Source organism: Orcinus orca, chromosome X (genome assembly GCF_937001465.1).
Source record: "Orcinus orca chromosome X, mOrcOrc1.1, whole genome shotgun sequence".
In the NCBI taxonomy this organism is placed as follows: Eukaryota; Metazoa; Chordata; class Mammalia; order Artiodactyla; family Delphinidae; genus Orcinus; species Orcinus orca.
Genome location: NC_064580.1, coordinates 98,605,367 through 98,616,645, shown reverse-complemented (window position 1 = coordinate 98,616,645; position 11,279 = coordinate 98,605,367). Strand labels below are relative to the sequence as shown.

Sequence of the window (11,279 nt, the reverse complement as noted above, 5' to 3'; positions counted from 1 at the left end):
AGCATCTTCTGTAATGGCCTGAATCACCTCTCAATAGGGGAATGAGTAAAAGAATTTTGGCACATGTATGCATTGGAACACAGAACTATCATGAAAAAGAATGAGGCAAAGGAAGTTATCCTGAGATGGAAGGATATTTAAGAGACATTGCTGAGTAAAGAAATGCAAAGTGTGTGCGTGTATGCAAATAATATATTTTGAAGATTATACACATGTATGGAGAGAAAGGGACTATGAGAACAGAGTGGTGGAGAGGAACTCTTTATGGTCCTACTTTCAGTACTGTTTTCAGTTTACCATGTGCATATTTTTAGTTTTTAAATATTTATTTCTTTATATATTTTTGGCTGTGTTGGGTCTTTGCTGTGCGTGGACTTTCTCTAGTTGCGGCAAGCGGGGGCTAGTCTTCATTGCGGTGTGCGGGCTTCTCATTGCGTGGCTTCTCTTGTTGAAGAGCACGGGCTCTAGGTGCGCGGGCTTCAGTAGTTGTGGCACGTGGGCTCAGTAGTTGTGGTTCACGGGCTCTAGAGTGCAGGCTCAGTAGTTACGGCGCACGGGCTTAGTTGCTCTGTGGCATGTGGGATCTTCCTGGACCAGGGATTGAACCTGTATCCCCTGCATTGGCAGGCAGATTCTTATCCACTGCACCACCAGGGAAGCCCACGTATTTTATTTTTCCCACTTTAATAGCAGTGTTAATTTTAGCAAGTATCCTATTGCCATTCTGATCAGTAGTCGTCTGCAGCATATACCCATCCTATCCAGCTCTGCTGTCCATCCCTCCAAACAAAGCTGGAATAATCTTCCTTTGTTTCACAGACTAGGTGTCTCCATGTCTTTAACACTCAAAATCTCACTTTCTCCAGGAAAAATCACCCAAATAACTTCATCTCACACATAAACTGAATCATATCAAGAATCCATTGTTGCCCATGCTCTGGCTTCTGAATTCTTGCAGCAGCTCTAGCAGAGCTCTCTGCACATTGAGGCTACCCCACTACTTTTCCTGTACCTGGTTTTATTCTGGGACCCTGTTCACAGTGAGATGGTATTTCCTCTGAGCACATTTCCTCTTGCATGCTTTGGTCCACAGCCCCTCAGAAGCTCCCGGTAGGCAGGCTTGAATTGGGTGTCATTTTCTCATTGGCATGAGTTCCTTATAATAGTTCTGCATTGTCAAGGCCTTACATACAGACTCGCTTCCTCCTTGTAGTGTTTTCTAGGAAATACGGATCTGTAGAGAATGGTGGTTTCCATGGTAAATGTTCCCTCATATTTGTTTTCTTAAGTTCTCTTCAGAGATACACAGTATGATTTCCTCTTTCAGTACCAGCACCACAATAGACTTAGGTCGTGGCACCACTGCAGAACAGTTTAAAGAAGAAATCTCACCTATCCTGGATAGAAAAGGAGTAATTTATTATTCTAACTTCAGGGAGCCACAAAGTGTAGGAAAAGAGTTGACTTTTAAAAATAAAGCCACAAAACCTACACACCTTGGCTATAAATGCTTAAAACAGATGAGCAGAATATTTGATTCCCAAACACATGTGAGAATCTCCACCATGTGACAGACACAAGTAGGAACACATACACGTGTGGAGTGCTTTGTGGTTTACAGAGTTTTCACACACAATTCATTTTATTTTCATATACCAGTGCCAGTAAGTTAATAGGATATGTTTTATAGCCTTTATTTACAGATAGGAAAATGAAGCCTCAGAGAAGTTAAGGGACTTAACGAAAATCGCACAACTAGCTGGTAAGTGCTTGAGTCTGAAACGAGTTCTTCCTTTAGTTCCAAATTCCATCTTATCCTGCTATTTCTTTGTGCTTTCGTTTCCCGGTTGTAAAATGGTTGATTTTCAGTGTCCCAGGAGGCTGTTCTCAACCCTCTGTGTTCTTCAAGCAATATCAATTTTTTCGCAGCCGGGAAATGTGAACACCACATTGACACTTCTCATACTTTCCCCCCCTCTCGGCCTAATGAATTAAGGGGGGAGAAAAGTTACCTGTTCCCAGAGGGCCGGGCAGTGCCATAAAGGTGTACTAGAGCCGGCCGACACACTGCCGCATTCTCTTAGGAGACTGAGAAACCAAGCGTCTCATCTTTCTTTTCTCAGCAGTAGCTGGGGGAGAACCGAGAGCTAGACAATGGCCTCTTGTTTAGTTTTATTAATTTTGAGGGCGGGTGGAACAAAAGAATCGGATCGACGACGCAAGTAACCAATCGCACAGGAACCCTAGGCCAGGATTCGCCAACCGATAGCTGCCAAAGAATGGTGGGCGGGATTTACTCCTTGGGCCGGCTCCGCCCAGGCCGGCCCTCAGTCCGCCCCAGAGGCGGAGGCTTGGCAGAGCTCCGCCCACGCCACCCCTGCCGCCAGCGCGGCCTGCCAACTGGAGGGGGGCCGGGACGCAGGGTGGCGCGGGGGAGGAAGGGGGTGGCTAGAGGGAGTGGAGGAAGAAAGGAGGGTGTCTCGCCGAGTTGCGACCTGGGTGGGGGCCTGCTGGTCATAGGAAGCAAGAGGGGAAGGAAAACCAAGGATCGCTGCTCCTTCCTGAATTATTTTAAGCAACCTTTGCAAGAAGCTGCTTTTCAGCATTTCTATTATTTGTTTTTCTTCCTCCCGCTGTGGGGCGGGGAGCTGCACTAGCTCTCCCACGCAACTCCGCTCCGCTGTTGCCGTACACTATTATTGGAGTCTTTGCAAAACCCTTTCGTTCCTCCCAGCCAGTCCTTGCTTAGACTCTCAGGGCTACTGTAACCGAGTCATGCCACTTTAGTGGGAGGACCAGAGTGAGGGCCCCCCACCCCAACTTTCGCCGGAGTGGCCGGACCCCGCCGATCAATTGTTTGAACTTCCCCGCCCCCTAGCCCCGCCTCTCTTCCGCCCCCCACCCCCCCACCCCGCCCCGAGGGTACAGGCCGACTCCCTCCCTTCTTTCCCCGCCCTCTACTCCGCCCCACTCCCTAATCCACCGCCCCCCGGCTCCTGGGCGGTCCTAGCCGCTCACCGCAAGAAGAAAAGCCACCCGTTCGTCCCCCTTCCCCTACCTCCAATCCTTTGCCCAGGAGCTGCCTTCATCGCAGTCACGCCCCTTCCTTCCGAGGAGCTTTCTGGCTGCCTAAGCTGGTAGACCCCCTGATTTATTCCTCCACCTCCGCTCCCTTTCGCCTCATCTTCTCTTAGTTCTCACAGCCCCCTCCACCCCCACCTCCAGTCTGTCTCGCCTCGGACCATCCGCTGCTCCACCCTCCGGCCCGGTATCCTGCCTGTGCACTGCCACCAAGGAGAGCCCGGACGGAGCAGCGAGGAGGGAAGCAGCCGGGAGTTGGGGCTTCCCTCCTGCCTATCCCTGGCCTCTGGCCCGGGACCGAAGCCACTTGAGCGAGCAGAGTCGTCACCTTGTCTTCGTTGCCTTCAGGGGTAGGAGACGCGTGGTTACTTTTCGCGGGGAACTGGGGCAGGAATCCATGGTGGCATGAACTTGATCGTAACCTCCGCGTGAGTGAGTCAATCTAGATGCGTGTGGGGATGCCTGTGTTCTACTTTGCTGGCCGAGAGTTTTCCGGGATGTGCAGCAAGTTAAATAGGTTAAAGAGTCTGCGCACTTTCCGCGTCCTACAGAGATGCTAATGGGTACCACTACTAGATGGTACTTTTACTTTCTTGCCTCCTGGGGTCCTTGTAGGTCTCTAGGTCATTAAGCACAAAAGGAATTAAAGACCAAAGGAAACTTGAGCTACGTTTAGCTCATCTGGAATGTACGCGCTTATCTCAGATTGTTAGATGCGTTACTCCTAATGCTTGGGGGTTGGGGTGGGGGCTCACACTCCCCTCCGCCAGGGGCTGTGAATTCTTGAAGCCTTAGCCTGGAGTGATCTGCAGTGCGACACTCTTTTAGGTATATGTGTGTGTGTGGTCGTGAGGAGAGGGTTGCCCCTTATTTGCTTTATGGATGTTAGTAACTAGTTTTGCCTGATCATGCAGGTGTGTTGAGGGTCCCAAGCCTGGGTCACTGTACGTAGGTACTTCAACAGCAAGATGGACTTATCAGTATATGCAAATGAAGAGAAGGAAAAGTGAGAGGGAAAGTACAGTCTCTGTAGACAGCAATCCCTGGTAAATTGCCACTAATAATAATATAATATCAATAGTAATTTGCAGCAAGGGACTAAATACAATTAAATGAGAGAGGAAAGGGCAGTTTGTGAAAAACGGCATTTCCAATCTCTAGCATGTATTTTAGAATTTTCTGACACCTTGTGTATCAAGTATCTAATTTAGTTTTCCTTCATCCTCCCTGTCCTCCCCCATCCCCATGAAGAGTGAAAGTCGGGAGGCAGATTAAATCTTTTAAAAATGTAACCCTCTTCTCCCATTCAGAGAGGAAGATAATTAGTCACCATAATCTTCAATAATGGAGGGCTAAGTGTATGTAAGTCTCCTTGAACTAGGCTTTGTGAAAAGTCCTTTCTTAGGACAGTCTTTGTGAAGCTTTCCCAGTTAGACCTTTCAGCACCCTCATTTACTAGCTAAGAACAGTTTGAAATACCATTTTGGCTGTGGGATAAATCTTCACCCATCTCCCACCTACCTCCAATTGAGCAAGTGTGGCAAACTTATAAGAATGGTGGTGTTCAAAAACCAGTTACAAAGATGTCCCCAACACATTGCTTATTTGGGAACAAATTATTTACTTATATTTTTACCTAAGTTCACTAGTTGGTTTTAATGGGGGAAGAGAAAGCAGGAAGGAGAGAAGGAACGCTACAGGGTGACAATTTTAAAGGCTATCATATTTCAGATCAGCTGGAAAGGAAAAGTTGGCCTGACCAAACTATATTTTATAACTGGCCTGGGACATTTTAATAGCCAGGTGGTTGTAGAGTAGTTGCATCTATTTACAGATGATAACTCAGGTTCCAGCTATTCTGTATGGGTTTATCCGGTGTCATTTACAGACACTTTCTGGCACTACATCATACTTCATTTTAAGATACTTCTTTCTTTGGAAAAGTCTATGGCTCCGTAAAATTGAAAGTGCTTTTTCTTACTTCATAGTCTAGATATGAAGTAAACCTCTGACCATGCTTATATGTAGAGTAACTTTTACGTGAAAGTTGTGGATCTGTTTACCTATTTAAAAGATTTTAGAAGGGAATTTAAAAATTCACATTCAATACTGTTTTGGATTTGGAAATTGAAATCTCATTTCTGGTTTATGAAGTAGGATTTATTAGACTAATGCATTAGTAAGGCGTTTTGTGGAGTTGCTTTTTCTGAAGTTTTGTAAAGAACGAATCAGTCTCTTTCTAGAATGCCTTAAGAACAGTTTATTCAAAAAGCAGAGGGATGGATGCTATGACCTTGAGGTCCCACTGAGTGCCAGAATTCTAAGTGGGTACATCTGCTTCTGTGCCTCTCCTAAGAGCCCTCTCCCAGGGCCTGTGCCTTCTTTAAAAGGGTGTCTTTGTAATTAAGCAGCCCTTCTCCCCCATCCCCCTTTCTTCCTCCGATCCAACTTTTTAAGGGCTTTTTTCCATTTGGAGACAAGAGGAGTTTCTCACATTCTTCTACTTTCCTCTTAAGGTTTCTTTTCCTTTCTCCCCCCAAAAGCGCCCCAAAGTTCTCAGGATGGTTAGAAATTTTGTTTTGTTGGGGTGAGGGGGTGTTTTACCAATGAGGAAGTGTTGAGGATATATTCCTTCTTGAGAAATGTTTGTGACCAGGTAGCCTCCTCCATGGAGACTGAGCATTTGGAATGCATGAGAACAGTCTATTCTTAGGGACTGTCTGGAAGAAATTGTCCTTTGCACCCATTAAGCCCAGCTTAAACCCACTGAAAGGAGTGGAGAGAGGTGTGTGTGGTCGTGGCTGAGCCTTTTAGGATGGTAAATGGGTAAATGTTCCCAAATCTCCTATTACATCACCTCTTTCCCCCATGGATTGAGTGGGTTTGGAGATCTGCTTGACAAGTTAATTAGCTTGGGACTAAACCAATTTGTTTAGAATTGTGCTCCATTGATTTCCTGTCCCCAGGAATTTTCGTTGGTGGTTTACTATGATGTGTTGTCTTTAGTCTTGCTTACTTCTTCGTTTCTTGCTGCCTTTTGTGGACTTTGGCCCAAAATCTAGGGTCCCACCCCCAAGTCAAAGGTTAGAATTTGGTCTCAGGAACTAAGGGGGCATTAAACAAGCTGCCCATACTGCTTTACTCTCCTCCGTGGTGGGCTTCTGACCCCTTTTAAAACAGAAAAAGGAGGGATGTCTCCCCTTCCACACACAACACACAAAATCTGAACTAGAAAAAAGGAAAAAGCAGGAAAATAGGAGGTCATTTGCTTTATAAAAGAATCCACTACAGTTTTCTTTGAAAGAAATAGCTTTCCTAGTTAGTGCCTTTGAACTAGTGCCTTGATATATAAAAATTCACTATAACTGAGACTGCTCAGAAACATATTTATTGCATAAAGGAAGGCATTAGAATTTTGTTGTAATGATTATTTCTTGAATTAAGTGAGGCCGTTATTTGGCCTTTGAAATCTTTTAGTTACATGGCATGGAGTTAATTGTCTAAATCATTCTGGCTTGTAATAATGCTGGCCACGTTTAGCCCCAGCCTACATCTACTTGTAGAAGAGAGCTAGTATGATTTTCTGGAAATATATCAGACTTCATGGATTTTGGTACGTCTAAGGATGGGACTCTATCCCATATAGGTAAAAGATTTAAATTCTAGTTGTTGTATTTGAATAACCCAAGGATCCAGAAAATTTTTTCTGGGATTCTGTTCATGTATCTAGCAAGGCTGTCGAAAATAATAGCAACGGATGCCATTTTTAATCAAAGAATCCACAATAAGCTTTCCTAGTGAGCCTATTGGTGAGAGGGGCTTGGCTCTGGGCCCAACTCTAAATCAGTTTACCACCCTTAGCAAGTTTCCTCCTCTGTAAATTGTGGGAGGTTGGACAGGGTGATTTTGAGAACCAGTTATCAAAAGCTTATGGTTCTCTTCTTAGGCCTCCATTTCTGGTGTGAATGTGAATGATTCCTACTAGAATGAGGTGTAACGGTTGTTAGAAGTGCAATCATGTAGTCACCTGGATGTAAAAAAAAACCCACAAAAAACAAAAAAAAACTCTAAGGAGATATCAATAATCAATATATCAATATAAATGCATTGTATTTTGTATTTTAACAACATATCAAATTAAAAAGCTAAGACCCTGCCCAAAACTTCATCAAGAATCCCATCATCCTAACAGATTACCTGTGTTCATTTTATCTAGTTCCTTTCAAGTCCTTGTTTCTGTACTTGTATGAATTTTACAGAGTGAAGGTCATAGAAATGTACAATGCTGCTTTTAAATTTTAAAAAGAGCTCACCTAAGACTTAGCTTTGTAAACCTATGTAGAGGAATGAAGTCAGAACCTGACTGAGTACATATGAGGAATCACACACGCTTGTTCCTCCAATGCCAGAAGAAACTAACAGATTTAGTAAGTAATCCCTAAACCATTTCTGTAATTTAGGGTGTTCATGTATGTAGCAAGGCTTTTAATGCTACTCCCTTGACCTCATTACCCTTCCTCCACTCTTTTTAAGCAGAAAGAGAACTAGGATTCACTGTTTACTTTGTCTAAATCATTAGCAATGATTCTTAAATCACTGTATCATGATATCCCATCAAGAGAGTACAAATTTGGGTAGACTATGAAATCTCCCGAATGAGAAAGGAAAAGCGGGAAAGCACAAAAATTTTTAATAGCTTTGAAAATAATATGTTTAAATTAGAATAAATAATAGTAAGGAAACTAAGGGCTTTAGATAATTAAATAAAAGACATGTAGGTGTAGCAGGATGACCCACACATAAGAGGTTCTTCGTTTGAGGCTTTACCATATAATGAAAGTTCAGTTACACGGTCCTTTAATTTTCCTTTGATAATGAAGGTATAGTATACATATGATCTCCAATTTTGATGGACTCACTCCTGGAAACCAATGGCTCTTCATAAATTAGATTAAATTTCATTAGCCAGAATAGGAAAGTAAAGTATGGGTTTTAGTACTTAGAAAGTATCAAGTTAAGCACAGGAACATTTTTTATGATATGTGTACATGGGGAAAATGCAGATGGATATATTTGCTAACATCTCCTAAGGTGTTTTTTGAAAATCTACTTTTTTTAAACTGTATAGGCTGCCCTTGACATTTGTTAAGTCACTTTCACTATTGTCCCAACTCCATGAAATATCATTAGACTGCATGACTTGAAGCCAGGCTCTGGGTTTCTCTGCCCAACCCTTTCTGACTTGCCACGTGACCAAGGGTAAATGAATTAGATGCTCTGAGCTTCAGTTACCTTTCTGGGAAGCAAGGATATTAATATTTCACAGAGGTGTTTAGGCATGCTTCATATTAGGCACATGCTTTGAGGTCATTGGATGAAAGGTGTCTGCACGATGGCGGAGCAGGCTTATTATAGGGTTCTGAGCAGGTGTTCACTTTAATGAGCTTTGCTCTCTTATACAGTGCCCTTTGGTGCCTCAAATCCCTTACTGACTATAATTGATTGTCCCAACATTTGTATTATTGACCCTCTTGGCTTTTATAAAAAATTAAGCATTGTCATTCTGTGTGGTAAGTTGAAGTTCTAATAAGAGGACTCTAGCATCTGCTGGGGTGATGAAAAATAGCTTCAAAAAGAGACATTAGTTGGTATGTGCCATAGAGATCAGTGAGTTCTTCAAAGCTCTTCCAAAAGATTAAAAAGAGTAAAAAAAAAAAATTCTGCATATATCTGTGTGTGTGTGTGTGTGTGTGTGTGTGTGTGTGCGTTTTAAGGGGGAAAGTTTTGAGTAACATTTGCTTGTGACACATACTGATGATAGCCAGTAACTGAAACCCAGCCATTGTAGTGTTTTATACACAGCTGGTTTTTATTAATGATGGAATATTTATGCTTGCTGTACAATTCGTGGCTCATTTCCATGTGTATGTCAGAACTTAAATACCCCCCAAAGCAACATTAAGATAACATTAAGTATAAATGTGGCCAAGCTAGAAAGGGTGGATTGGGGGAGTCCTCTTTATTCTTTTTGGTGTTGCTTCAGATCACAATAACTGCCCCCCAACTTTAGGCATTGATGCTGATCTTCTTTTTTTTCCTTTATATATCCCATAGCAAACTTCACATTTTGATCCTTTTGATATGGACAAATGATGCCCCCCCCTTTCATAATGCAGATGAAACTGATGTATGTGTTTTTTAAGAGCATATTTCCCCTGCACATGCTTCTCATTATCCGAGAGGCCTGGACTCAATCAGTAAAGGAGCAGAGAAACCACATAATTGAAAGGAGAATGACGGTGGTGCATACTTGGAATATTTGTGGGAAGGAGATTGCTGACATCAGAAAATGTAGTGGCCTGAGTGTTAACAGCATTGAAGAGAAATAAGCTTTCCGTGTTTCTGTGCATTGAGAATTATTTTTAAGGGGATAAAAATATGGGCCAGGTTTGACATCCTTTTATGAAGTTGCCCTGGAAATTTTGATGAAGGTTGTTATAGAATGGTTCAATTAAAACCTTCCCCATTAGGAAGCTAATTAGTACATCACTTACTCATTTTGGTTGTTTTCAAGGGGCATGGATTTGCATTGAATTAACGACATTCTTTTCCATGTGATAGCAAACTAAGATAAAAATCACAGATGGGGAAAATTATTTAGATTGCCTATTTTGAAGAAATCTAATCTCCTCTTTATTACATTTAGGTTTTCAGTTCAGATTTTTCTTTCACTCTGTTTATATACAGTGATCACATTTTAGTTTAGTAGCTAGTTTTACTTTCTGGATCATGGGCTGTAAACCAAAGCTTGTTAATTTGAGTTTCCCATATGAATTGAAGAAATATGACAAATGACAATAAACCATTCTATTAAAATAACATTTGGGCTTTTTTTCCTCCTACAATTAGTTTCTCTTTGGGGTGTGTGTGTGTGTGTGTGTGTGTGTGTGTGTGTGTGTGTGTGTGTGTTTGGTGGAGGCAAATTGCTTTTCTAAAAAATAAATTTATTTATTATTAATTAATTAATTAATTAATTTTGGCTGCGTTGGGTCTTTGTTGCTGCTGGTGGGCTTCCTCTAGTTGCAGCGAGTGGGGGCTACTCTTCGTTGTGGTGCACAGGCTTCTCATTGCGGTGGCTTCTCTTGCTGCAGAGCATGGGCTCTAGGTGTGCGGGCTTCAGTAGTTGTGGCTCACGGGCTTTGTTGCTCCGTGGCATGTGGGATCTTCTGGGACCAGGGATCGAACCCTTGTCCCCTGCATGGGCAGGGGGATTCTTAACCACTGAGCCACCAGGGAAGCCCCTGCTTTCTTTTTAAAACAAAAATTTTTGGAGCTAAGAAAAATTTGATGACCACCCCCCCCCCTTTACCCCCTAGAACATTCTGTCTGCCTCGGGCTCTCAGTTAGGCTTCCATTAGGACAACGTGATGACTTTTCTGTCCTGGTACTTTTTGTGACTACACTGAGTAGTTCTCCCTTGGCAGCCTGAAGGAGAGTGGTTATGATGGGAACTGGAGTGCAGGATTTCTAGCATGTTCTTTCTACTGTACTCCATCTTATTTAGGGAAATGAATACTTGCTCCTGAGGGTTCAAGGCCATTTGCAATAGAATAAGTGCTCTGTAGCTAAATATGTAATATGGGTCTGCTGTAGTCTTCCTTTCTCCCATAACTAGTAAGGGACAGTCATTCTGTACATATATTCCCTGATGTTATGCCTGCGGCATATGTCTGCACTAGGTCTGGAGAGTAAGTGGGGGTGTTGGCTGAGTTATCTAATTTGTAGTTTAACTGATTTCACCCTACCCCTTCCTGAGAAGTCAGGGTCTAGATTTAGTTTTGCAGTGGCAACTCAGTCAAGACAGGCTCCTGGGGCTTGCAAGTCAGAGGGAGGAGGGGCAGCTGCCTTTGGGGAGTGACTCAGGCCCTTTGGTATGAAGATATGAAATTCTGGCTTCTGTCCATGCACCTGCTGGATGCCACACCTGCAGTCAGCACCTGAGCCCCACGCAGACACAAAAACCAGACTGAAGGCAGATGGAGCTCCCTTCAAAAGGGGTACAACAAAACGGGGAGCTCCCAATTATGTTAGTGGAGCACGACTGTGAACGATTACATCCAGCCGTTCTAGTGTTGGTATGGGGAAATGTCTTAGATATTTTCTTACAGGTGCAGTGCACTGGCTTGCTCGAGAGAGAG

General features: G+C 43.2%; 1 protein-coding gene across 4 annotated transcripts in view; it reads left to right on the top strand.

Moving 5' to 3' along the window:
- The first annotated feature begins 2,992 nt into the window (after positions 1-2,992).
- The window catches only part of AMOT (angiomotin), a 60,486-nt gene continuing 52,199 nt past the window's right edge, over positions 2,993-11,279 (top strand). For 2 of the 4 annotated variants that reach the window (XM_033413337.2, XM_033413335.2), the window contains exon 1: positions 2,993-3,431. The gene's annotated coding sequence lies outside the window, so the exon portion shown is untranslated. Of the gene's footprint in view, positions 3,432-11,092; positions 11,217-11,279 lie in introns of those variants that run through there. The other 2 variants (XM_049704487.1, XM_033413336.2) reach the window with 1 other exon arrangement.